This window comes from Corvus brachyrhynchos, unplaced genomic scaffold (genome assembly GCF_000691975.1).
Source record: "Corvus brachyrhynchos isolate BGI_N302 unplaced genomic scaffold, ASM69197v1 scaffold14, whole genome shotgun sequence".
In the NCBI taxonomy this organism is placed as follows: domain Eukaryota; kingdom Metazoa; phylum Chordata; class Aves; order Passeriformes; family Corvidae; genus Corvus; species Corvus brachyrhynchos.
This window is the reverse complement of record NW_008239110.1, coordinates 4,775,257-4,788,048: the sequence shown is the minus strand read 5'-3', so window position 1 is coordinate 4,788,048 and position 12,792 is coordinate 4,775,257.

Genomic DNA, 12,792 nt, shown 5'->3' with positions numbered 1-12,792 from the left:
AGGGAAAGACAATCTAACTGGAATTGACAACTCTCCAAACAGACAGTTGTAGTTTTGGATCAGGGTTGGGCAATCTGGAAGATCATAATCAGGAAGAATTAGTTGAACTTTTTTAAATACAGCTTTGACTTTTTTATTTTACTTTCATATACCCATAACATGAGGATGAGATGCTTATTTTCAGGGCTCCAGTTCTGGTTCCCTTTTTCCCCCTCTGTATAATATAAAGCAAAAGGTGGGAATGTTGGGTGTGTGACTTCTACTAGCCTTTGATACCATGGTTAAAATTCTGACTTTGAGTTTTAAATTAAAAAAAACCACCTTTGACTCACAGCAAATGTGAGTCAAAATGGAGGCTGTATGGGTGAACAGTAGCTTGAGTTCAAACTTGAATTCAAGTCCAAGACCTGAATTAATACCCTAATGCAAACATAGATCAAGACATTCTCTGTTTGTGGAGATCCCAGCAAAATATGAAACACTGAGAAAGAATAATGCTTTCTTTTTCCTAAGTTGTTGGACATTCTAGGAGGTGCATTCCCTGTCTGCAAGGTCTTTCTTAAACTCTTTCAGAGGTCAGTGCTGAAAATGGTGGGGAGATGCAAAATCTTTTCTGCATTGTTGAGGAGGAATTAGATAAAGTATAAAATACTGTTGGTCTTTGTGACAAAGCCTCTCTGATCTGAACTTTACCCACCAATTATCAAACTACAGCTTGAAAAACTTTCAGGAATATTCAGGAAGAGAAAACCCCACGGGAAAACTGTTTTCCTCATTTAACTTTTTTTGCCAGACATTTTCAGTTTTGCAATTTGATTTTGTCACCATCCCTTAGGAAAGTATTCTCTGGAGAAGTACATGAGAGATTCAAATGTCACAAGGTTATTTAGGATTAAGAAATCAATCCTGACTGACTGGTGTACTTAAGTCTACTTCTGAGTTCACTTTTTTTCTTCTAGGTATTATTTTAGTAAGGTTTTTAAACAAATTCTTCACAGACAAGAAAGAACCTTTTCTTCCAGTTTCCTTCACAAATTTTGCATGTGCCTGTGATGGTTTAACATCAGCTGGAAGTTAAACTCCAAATAAGCAACACTCCTTCCCTCACCTCTTCTAGTAAAAGAGGGACAAAGGCAGAGATTATGGGTTGAGACAATTTACTGAAAGCAAGAAGCAATGGTATAAGAAATGCACAGTAACAGCAACAATATTAACAACAAAACTGTGCAAAAAGGGAAGGTGTTTTATCCACAGAAAGGTGTTCACCACCTCGACTTAGGTGACACCTCAACAATGATGTAAGTGGTATGGAATAGTGACCTAGCCACGCCCACATGGTGCTAAAATCCGTCCCCTCTGTGCAACAGGACAGTGCCTTTCCCTGATTGTAACATCAACCGCATCTTACAATCAGGTACCCACAACTGCTAGTTTAATTTCAGGGTACAAAGTCTCAGTGACTTGCTAATGTAAGTCACATTTGCTACATGCCAATGTAGTAAATAAAAACTTAAACTGAACAATATAGGATGAAAAATAAGGTCATACCGACAACATCTTGATTGTAAATTAAAATAACGAAACAATTTTTTGTATTGGTGCCTTTATTCTAAGCCTTTTTTTTTTTACTGCTCAGGTAACATTATCAAAGTATTTTGAAGAAAACTAAATAAAAGTTGCTTTCATAGTATGAACAGAAATAAGCATCATGAATTAGTTTCTTTTATATTTTAAAATATAGAAGAAATTTTAAAAATAGGTTATTTTATGAATTCAACACTCAGTTGCAATAAATTGCTGCTAATTTTTTGTGCAAAAATTTCAACTGAGACTTTTTATGCACACTAAAACCAAAAATATATGGTGCTAATGTTAATGAATCTGTCAAATTCTTGGACACTTCTGTTCTTTCCCAGGGCTGAGTATGCTGTTTCTATGACTGATGTCATATTTGGTGCCCTAGTGACAGGAGGAAAGTATAGAAAACTAATGTCATAAACTTTAAAGATATATTCTGTATCTTAGCGGTATTGTCATTGGCTGTCAAAAATGATAATTTAGTTTTGACAAGTCATTCATAATTTACTCTATGTAACAAATTGACAGTGAAAGATATATTTTATTTTATAATAATACTGTTGGGTTTGGATTACTTTTATTTTTGTTGTTGTTTGTTTGTTTTAATAGAAATTATTACTTTTGATAGCCAGATTTCAAAATATTCTAACGGACATAACTGCTGATATCTTCCAAATTTTTTTACTACTGGATAACTTAGGCTAGAATGTATTTTTCAGAAGTTATATATGCTAACATGTTCTTCAAAGCAGAGGTAGAGCTAGATCAGGTTGCTAAGTAAGTTTTGAAATTCTTCAAGGATGAGGGTTCCACAGCTGCTCTGGACACTGAGTTCTAATGCTTCAGCACGATCAGTGTGACTTGGTTTAAAATCTTCCTTCTTCAGCCATGAATAGGTTAATTTTTTTTTCCTTACATTAGTCAACTTTTAAAATGTTTTCATTTCTGTTTATTTTCCAGATCAGATAACTTACATGCTTTCTTATTGGGTCTCAGCCAGCCAAGATCATCCTGTGAGACACAGGCACAGTGCACAGTAAAATTAATATTACCAAAGGTATTTGCATTTGAAATTTGGAGATAGTAAGGTCTGCGGAACGCTAAGAGAAACAATAAACTCTGTCTTTTGTGTTGCAAACTTTGAAAAATATTCTATTTTTGAAACTTTTCATTTACAATTTCCTGTTAATCTTTAGAAGAGCTGAGGAGATGTAAAATTCCTTAATTGCCAACTTGCATAGGAGAATAAAAAAATAGCACGATGGGAATAGCACGTAGTAAAGCACCATTTGCATAAGTTACTAGAGGAAAGAAATGACAATATTAAAGGACACTGGGAACTTAAAGCGATCAATATTGGTCCACTGCTTTGTTATTTTGGAAGCAGTTGATTTTCTTTTTTTTTCTTGGGTTTTTTTTAGAATTATAGAATCATAGAATCATAGAATATGCTGAGTTAGAAGAGACACATAGGATCATTGAGTTCAACTCCTGGGCCTATGCAGGACACCACAAAGTTCACACCATACCTGAGAGAGTCATCCAAATGCTTCTTGAACTCTGTCAGGCTTGGTGCTGTGACCACTTCCCAAGGGTTCCAGTGCCCAAACACCACCCGGGTGAAAAAATTTTCTGATATCCAACCTAAACCTCCCCTGACTCAGCTTCATGCCTTTTCCTTGAGTCCTGTTACTGGTCACCGCAGAGAAGAGATCAGTGTCTGCCCCTTCTCTTCTCCTCATGGGGAAGTTTTAGACAGCAAAGAGGTCTCCCCTCAGTTTCCTCTAGGGTTCCCTGCAAGGCACTTCACCATCTCTGTAGCCCTCCCTTGGGCACTCTCTAATAGCTTAATGTCTTTTTTATATTGTGGCACTCAAAACCCAGGACTTGAGGTGAGGCCACCCCAGTGCAGAGCAGAGCAAGACATTCCCCTCCCTTGCCTGGCTGGTGATGCTCTATCTGATGCATCTCAGGACAAGATTGGCTCTCCTGGCTGCCAGGGCACTGCTGACTCATGTCCCAGGTGCAGAATCCAGCACTAGCTTTGTTCAATCTCATATGGTTGGCAATTGCCCATCTCTCTAATTTGTCAGGGTCCCTCTGCAGGGCGTCTCTGCCCTCGAGGGAATTGACAGCTCCTCCAAAATTGCTGCTAGAAAAAATTAGTATTTCTTTGAGTCCTGCATCCAAGTAATTGATGAAAATGTTGAAGAGAACTGGGCCAAGAATGGAACCCTGCAGAACCCCACCAGTACACATATGTCAGGTTCATGTTACCCCATTCACTATAACATTTTGTGCCCAATCTGTGAGCCAGTTGCTCACCTACCACCTAACATGGTTAATCATCTCTTTTGGTTTGTTTCAGGCATTAGTCTTTGACTTGATTCAGAGTAGATTCAAGTTCACTTTTGGGCTACTTAATATTACAATTTGCAAATGAGTTGTGGATGCCTGGAGTGTGAATATGTGTATGTATGTAAGAGAGGAAGTAGATGCATCGTCCTGTGCAATGACAGACATAGTTACAAGGTTCATCATAATCCTAGTAGCTGGAACAATTGGTTGTCATGGATTTCCTGCTGTGAAAGAGAGGCTTTGGATATCTTTTCATCATTGTTCTATGCTGACATCTCAGACAGAACTTGAAAATAACATCACAAACATTTCTAGTACTCTGGTAAAAATATGCAAGACTTCAGGAAGCCTAGAGACCTTGCTTTCACTATTGGTTTTATGTGAAAGGCACAGAGCTTTTTTCTTGCTTTCTTATTTCTTTACCACAAGCTGTAGTGACATTTTCTGTAATTAAGCTTTTATAGTATGTGATTTGAATATTCATAGTTATAAGCATTCTTCCTCTTCATAAAAATATCCTTTCTCCTAAAAAAAAGAAAACGTCTTAAGATATCACACTCTAAAGTTCTCAAACCTTATATACTAACAACTCCACTCTGGACAGAAACAGTTATTGTTTTATTGTGGGGGTGCCATTACTGTGGGGATACCAGTCTAGGGGAAAAATTACCATAATTATAAAGCTATTTTTTTAAGAGAAAAAAGGTACTCCATCATCTCTTCTTGTAATGATTATACTTATCAATGAAGTATTAAATACAGAAAAAACATGGCAGGCAAAATTTTGGTCATATATATATGAATAGGCCTGACATACTGCAAATCATAGAATCAAAACATTCTCCAGTGATTATTGCCACCTACAAGACACAGAGGAAGAACCAGGAGTGGGCAGAGACATTCCAAATAACATGTCAGTCTACTTTTCCTTATGTACATATAAATGTCCAAGGGAAAAGGGGCAAGACTGGGATAAACAATGTCTTCAGGCCCAGAGTAGCTGATAAGTTCAAGAGGGGGAGTGGGACTGAATCAATGTACTTTTTCATCAGCTTCTTGAAAGTTTAGTAGCTCATGTGCTGACTCAAATGCAAAACAGCGCCTTAAGGCAATGTCTAACCAACTGCCACTAGATCTAGCTTAGTTTGCTACTATCAAAGATGCTTGTGGTTTCAAGAATATTATCACTTTTACTGTTCCTGGAACATGATGAATGTTGGGGAAAAGTATATTTTATCAAAATAGTTTAAAGGTGGATTTATGTGGCCAATATTACACAGGCATTATGACCAAGTCTGAAGTTAGGCTAACATGCTGGCTAAACATGTTTATGATTGTGATAAGAAGAGACAGTAATTATTCAGACAATCACTGCAAGTAAGGGTGACAGTTTATGTTTAGGACACACACACACACACACACACATCATCTGTATCCATAGTAGTGAAATAATCATGCCCAGAAAATGAGGAAAAGAGTGGCCCATCAGTGGCCCATCATTAATAAGAAACTTCCTTAGATCTGAGAGCACAGCATAGAACAAATGGCCTGCTGGGAATGGTCACCCCAGTCACAACTTGACATGGCATGGGAAAGACACTTGGCGTAGACTGAAACCCATCCATGGACCATTCTTGCAATTTAACAGTAGAGAGAGCTGTTTCTCAGCACCTAGGGTTCTGCTCCACCACTGTTCAGGTTACTAATATTTTTGTAGCCACAAGCATTTTTTCAGATGGTGTAACTGCTTTTTTTCCCACACCAGCTTAGCGGATGGTGTATTACAAGCAAACAGTTCCCCACTGTCTCTGTTGATTTAAATTGCCCATTTGCATTGAGTTTATTGAGTTTGAGGACATTCAGTATTGTAATACTTTTTGGACTGAGATCCAAATTCTCCATTCATTTATTTCTATCTATTCTCTCTTTCTCTTCCCCCTCCTCTTGAAACTGACAATGTCTCCGAAGGCACACAGGGTTATTTTGAATGCTTTCTGGTCAGTCTGTAGTCTCAAGGGTGATGCTGGTCTTACACAAAAAAATGTAACCCGTCAAACACAATACAATCCACTTAATTTTTTTTAAAGAACCCCACTGAAGCATATGGTAAAGATGTGCACAACTCAGGGGAAAACACTCACTCAAAGAAACACAAAATGAGACAGATACAGGCATTGGGTGGTCTACTGCCTATGCGAGGGTGTCCTCTCAGGGTGGTGGCATCTGGGCAGCTTTCCACAGTTGCAATACAGATTGTGCAGCATGACTTAGCCTGCAGGAAACCCTTGGGTTTGCCCTACCACATCTTCTGGGGCTCAAACCACACCCCTGCTGAAAGCCTCTGGGGTTGCCAAGCCATGTCCTCCTCAGAAACTGCCACCCTGGGACTCCAATGTGGCCCAGAGAGACTTGGTGGGCTGGGCGTGCTTGCATTTTTCTTCACCAGTGCATTCAAAACATTTTTCTGCTGCTCTTTGCTGACTCATTGCAGTCTTGTCCAGTTTTTACTTATATACCCTGTAAGCGACCAAAATTTACCTCAGGCTGAACAACAGCAGTAGGAGTTTCTCTCTGCTAATGTCGACAAAATCCACTTGAGTTTCTTTAGAGTTTACAGAGAGAAATGGGTAATTTTTCTGCCCTTCTTAACTGTACATTAAAATGAGATTGGTATTATTGTAAGAGTGTGTGTTAGGCTCTTACTATAAAAAAAAGCCTGTAAAAACAGTTTAGCCACAGGTGTCTATGTTCCAGGTGTCTATGCAGGATGAGGATAGCCCTCAAGAGCCTCTTCAGAAGTCATTTGCAGTTCACAACATTTGGTGAGTGATGCATTAGAATACACAACACATCAAGAAATGACCTGAGAGTCATTCATTGCTTGTTATTCTGAGACACTGTCCTTCTGAAATCTTCATTTAGAAAGTCCGTATAATTGATTTTTCCTACTACCTTTTTCTACCTTTTCTCCTTCAACTGTCTCAAAATTAAAGCTGAAACATTCACGTTTGTGCAAAGATTATGGACATTAGGAAATCGTACCCTATGCAACTGGATACTTAAAATGTGAATTTATAGTTTTAATTTCTCTCATATCAGGCTTTATTCCACAAGAGCAAAAGAAAATAGGGGAGAAAGGAGTCACACTATGACTTTCTCATGTTCAGCTTTATAGTTACAGAGAAAAGAAAGAAAAGGGAAGAGTCAATATATTTACTTTAAAACATATTTTTATTATTTTTATTTCCTGTAGCTGCTGTACAAGATAAAAGCCACAGAAGACTCTGGCTGTAATTCTTATATATGGAAAGAAATAACCTCTCTGTGGATTAATTTATTTGAATGATAATATGTAGAAGCTTCTCATGAAGTCGGTGTTTTTATATTTCCTGTGTATTTTAAGGCTCAGCTCTTGTTCTGTATCACTAAAATAAATAAAAAACAAAGCTGAAAATTCAATTTGGAGTTTGTTTCACATTTTAAAACAAATGACTAACTTTGTCCTTGCATTAGAATTAATTAAGCGTGTCTCTATTTTTGTGAATAATTTTCAGGGGAATGGTAATATCTAGACATTTCGAATGAAAACAGTTCATAACAAGATCAATAGCATGACTTTCTAATTAAGAAGTTCTTGCTTTTATTCAAGTACTCACTATAATCAGTTTAACTCATTTACCAGCAGGGGGCTCATGATTAAAAATTTGGAGGGTTTGAAATGCAAAAGCAAACTGCTGTCTCCTTGTTACAAAAATATATTGCTAAGTTGCCTGACATTTTAATACAGTGGAATATCAAAAGACATCCAGCAACACTGCTGGTACACCAAAGGCTGCTAAAATGAATTGTTAGATCCCCCTCTAGGAGCCTCACTGATTACAGATATTAGATGATTTTTAGCTTAAATATAGACCTAACAGATTTAACATGTAACAGATAAAACAGCATGAGAGATACTACAAGCACCAGGCTGTTTATAGCCCATCACTGTAGGTACACTACTCATATGCTGCTGATTCTCTAGCACCCACTGCCTAAGGTTTCACAGGGCACGGGCCATTTTCCAGTTAACTACAAAACCAGGAGGTGTTCAGCTACTGCAGGATAAAAAATTCTGGGATGATGGTAAAATTTGTATGACATTGTTATGGGAAAGAGCTGTTTCTCAATTTTTTACTACAGATGGGTCTTTTCCATGGACTGTGAATGGAAAGCTTCCAAACTCTTTGGATCTGCCTTGGTAAAACATAATTTAGTGCTGCTATGCTGGCAACCTAGTAATTAGCATCACACACAGAGTGAGCCTATTTGTCTCCCTGTGATAAATACAGTGTGCACAAACAGAGGATACTCACATGAACATAAATATATGTTGACAGCCCTATAATAAAGATGAATTACATTTAGCAAGTCCAGTAGCACGCTAGGTTTTTCTGACTGACTTGCAAGCACTGATATATAAAGCAAATTGGTAAGAATTTGTGATTAAAATGAAAATGTAAGAAGATATATGGAAGAAAGTTAGGAAGCATAAAAATATTTTATTTCAAGTATTTATTAAGATGAAAGGGAAATACCAGTTCTTTTCAGTGTGTTCTAAATTTGTGAGAGGTTATCATGTTCAAATCATGCCAATATTTGATTGTTTAGTTTGTGGACTGGACAAAGGATGAACCCAGACTCAGTCAAAATTGTCTTCCAGCAATTGTCTCTGTGTGTGTGAGGAGTGCAAAACAATTGTGGATATTAAAATAAAATTCTTTAAATATTTTGAATTTCTGAAATTTTCCAATGGCTACTTAATAAATGTAATGGAAGAGTAAATTTAGAAGCCACAATGTGTCGTGGAAATATGTCATACACTACATAGTATGGCAGCAGTCAGAAGCCTCAAGCAAGGTGTAGAATCCATCTTTACGTAAGAATCCATCTTACGATCTGGTTTTTTTCATCTCACAATACAGAAGAGGGAGAAGATTTCAGTTTTTCTGCCATAGCCAAAGTGCATTTCCAACAGCATGCATTTTAAGCCAAACCATAGTCTTTGCTGTTTACACTGTTCTTCTCTACATAAAATATTTAAGTTTTCTTTAAAACATCAAGGAAAAGCTTAGGTCTGTATTTCAGTTTTCTAGATCTGTACCTATCTTCCAAACCTTACTACAATGTCTTATTAAATATTTAGTAGAGGTAGAACAGAGTCCCTAGGAGATATTGACAACATCCTTTCTCAAAGAACTTTATAGGCTTGTAGAGTATTCTCACCGTATACCTTGGCTGTGATCCCTGAAGAAAAGCAAAGGAATTTTGTCATGGACTTTGGATGAGTCACTAGGTTATAGGATAAGGAAACTGTTGGAGACTGTGTTGTGGGATTGCAACTCCCCTCTTGTGGGTTTGCCTCAGAGCTGGGGTGGCTTTTCTTACAAATCTTCCCTAATCAGAACATTCCAAAATAGGGAAACAATTCATTCATCCCCATACATATCACTGCTTTAGGAAGAATTTCCATTAGAAGGTCATTTTTTCCCCCAAATAGTTATAGATTAAATGTACAGAAATTATATCTGATCATTAAACAAGGCTCCTGTACCTCATTTGCTTTTCTTGGTTTGAAAAGCAAAAATTTGTGCTTGGCAAGATTCCTCCCAGACCAAAGGGCAGTATTGGATGGTTTTAATATTTTTTACATTACAAAATAAAAAAATAAAAAGATTCTATTTCTTCTGACAATTATTTCAATAGGTAACTCTTAAGGTGAGTTTGACAGAACAATAAGTTTAAAAAAAATCTAGGAACTTTGACATCTGTTTTATTACCATTATAAAATGAAATTAATATATTTCAAAATCTCTAAAAATAGAAGTATAATAAAAGTATGAAGGACTGAAGTTCCTGCTTGGACAATACAGTCCAGCTGTATGGGCTCTCATGATTCAGGTTTTTTTTCTCACAGCCAGAGTAGAAACTTAAATTCTTTTATCACCTAAGAGTGACTTATATGGGCAGCAATCCATGTTGCCTGTGGTGGAAATGGCATTCAGGAACTTCATATCACACAGAAAGTTCAGAGTTCAGGGTTTCCACTAAGAAACAAATTTGAAAAGGAAAAAGGATGTAAGAATACTCTATAGTACTCACTGTCAAGGATAATGTTTTTCTTTCTTTAAAAATTCATTTTCTTTGGTACTTTTAGCTACTGTAATCACACTATGTCTCACTACTTTTTTTGCTAAGCCATAGATGTCTTGAAGCTTCTCAACTGCATTTAGTCTTTTCTATTTTTTTAGTCTTTTTAATTTTTTTAGTCCAGTTTTTCTTTCTTTGTACATTTGTGCTTCAATTTCTCAATAGCCATATTTAAGTGTATACACACAACTGTCATTCTAAGTTAAAAAAAATCAGTTTCCACATGCTAAAAGCACAAATAAAATTATTTTCTATTCTCACTCATGACAAGATTTTTTTATCAAAACCCAGCTATTTTCTATCACAGCCATAATGGAGGCCATAATTGAGTGCTGTCTTTAGCAGTTCCTAGATCTTTTCAGAATCATTATGTTCCATTGTTTTCTTCCTCAGATGTGCAGTTGGCTGTATTAAAATCTAGTTTGTGCAAATATATTTAAGTAGTCTACATTTCTATAAATAACTGCCTTATTGATTATTTTTTTTTCATTTTCTTTACACCTTCCCTTCAAATACTTATATACATTGATCATATCCCCTCAAGCCTTCACCTCTCCAGGCTGAACAGTCCCAGTTACCTCAGCCTTTTTTCATCAAAGAGGTGCTCTAGTCTTCTTTTTCGAGACATATCTTTAGCAGAAGCAAAGGTTTGCTGTTGGAATCTGCCTTTTCTAGCTCAAGATCCTCTGTCATCTTGGTAGCCCTTTTCTAGACTCTTCCCAGTATGTCCATGCCCCATTCATACTGATGAGCTCCAAACTGGACAAAGAGCTCAAGGTATGGCCTCTGCTGAATGGAGGAGAAGGATTACCTTCCTGGTCCTGCTGGCAACACCTCTTCTAAAGCAGACTAGGATACTTTTTTGTCACAAGGGCAGATTTGGGGCTCATGTTCCACTTTCTGTCTACTGGGGCACCCAGGTCATCTTCTGAAAAGTATCCTTCCTAATGGCCATGAAGACTGCCAGCATCTAGTATCTAATGGTGCCTGGGGTTATTCCTCCCGAGGTGCAGGACCCTGCACTTGCCAGCCTCTTTAGATCTTACTCTGAAGGTATGTACATCCCTGCTGGGGATCAACCACTCCACCATTTTTGTCATCATCAGACTTGTTGAGGAGGAATCTGTCCCTTCATCCAAGTCATTGAAGAGTAAGCAAAACAATACTAGACCAGGACCTACGCTTGCGGGGCAGCACTAGTTGCAGTCTTCCAGCTAGACACAGGGCCACTGAGCACAACTTTCCAAGACCTGACATTTTAACCAGTTCTCAATTCACCTCATCATTCACTCATCCAGCCTGTGCTTCCTGAGCTTGCCTAGGAGGAGAACAGGGAACACGGTGTCAAAAACCTTGCTGGAGTACAGAAAGACAATATCCATTGCTATCATCTCATCTGTCTCTAGGGAGTTGTCCCATCGTAGAATGCAATCAGGTTGGTTAAGCATGATTTCCCTTTGGTGAATCAATGTTGACTTCCTGATGACCTTCTAGTCTCCCACTTTCTTAGAGATGACTTCAGGATAAGTTGTTTTATTGCCTTTCCAGGGATTGAGTGGACTGTAGTTTTTGAAGACTGGGGTGACATTTGTTTTCTTCCAGTCCTCAGGCCACTCTCCTAACTGCCATGATCTTTCAAAGATGTTTGTCATTTTACTGTGACATCATGTACATATCATACTCTACCTGTTTTATCAAACATATTACACTTACATAGCTCTTTTTATCTGCCAAATCTGTTCTTTCAGTCCCCAAATTACGTCTGCTTAATAGGATATTCTTCATAAAACCTTGCCCCATTCTGTAAATGAATATTGTACTACCTCTTTCAGTATTTTGTGTTGAAGTTAAGAATTTCAGTCTTCAAGGAAGGAAAATGTGATATTCTGCGTTCTGCATATAACCTACACATCAGTAAACCAGCACAGATTTGGGATTTTAAGTAGTGAATACTCAGAATAAACTATTTGTGAACAGTCTACAGCCTAGTAATTATTCACGTAAATTGAATAATAGGAAAGATTCATGATGAATTATTTAGCCAACTCTGTTGGATGAGTGTGTGTGTAATTTTTATTAAAATCTTTGTAGTATATTGAACAAGTAAAATGCCATATTTACTTGGTCTAAAAGATGATAGCATGCTAGAAGTGTAAAATATTTCAAATTAATGAAATGAGAAAACGTATGAAAATAATCAGAAAGTGCTTTGAAACACAAAGAGAATGATGGAATGATAAGAATATGTGGATATACAAATTCAATTCTTATGAATAATATTTTATGATGTGGTTCAAGGTTAATGAGTTAGTTGAGTTTGGTGAAGTGATATCAGGAAACAAGTCATGACATTTTTTATTTGAAGTTTCAAATGTACCAAATATATAGCCTGGATACTTTAACTGAAGCTTGAGAAACAAGATATTTATCATCATTTTCCTAAACACTGTGTCAAAGTATGAAAACAAGAGTGTTTCTGGAAATTATGAAGTATAGTGTATTGCACAAGAAAAAATCTAATAAGTTCACACTCTCCTTAAAAAAAGTATAAGTGATGATTTCCTTGCTTGTTCTGTTCCAAAATACAAAACACGCACTACCATACAAAGAAGTTAAGTATATTTTTATCAGGGAGAATTTTTGATTTCTGTGCTGAATGAAAACAAA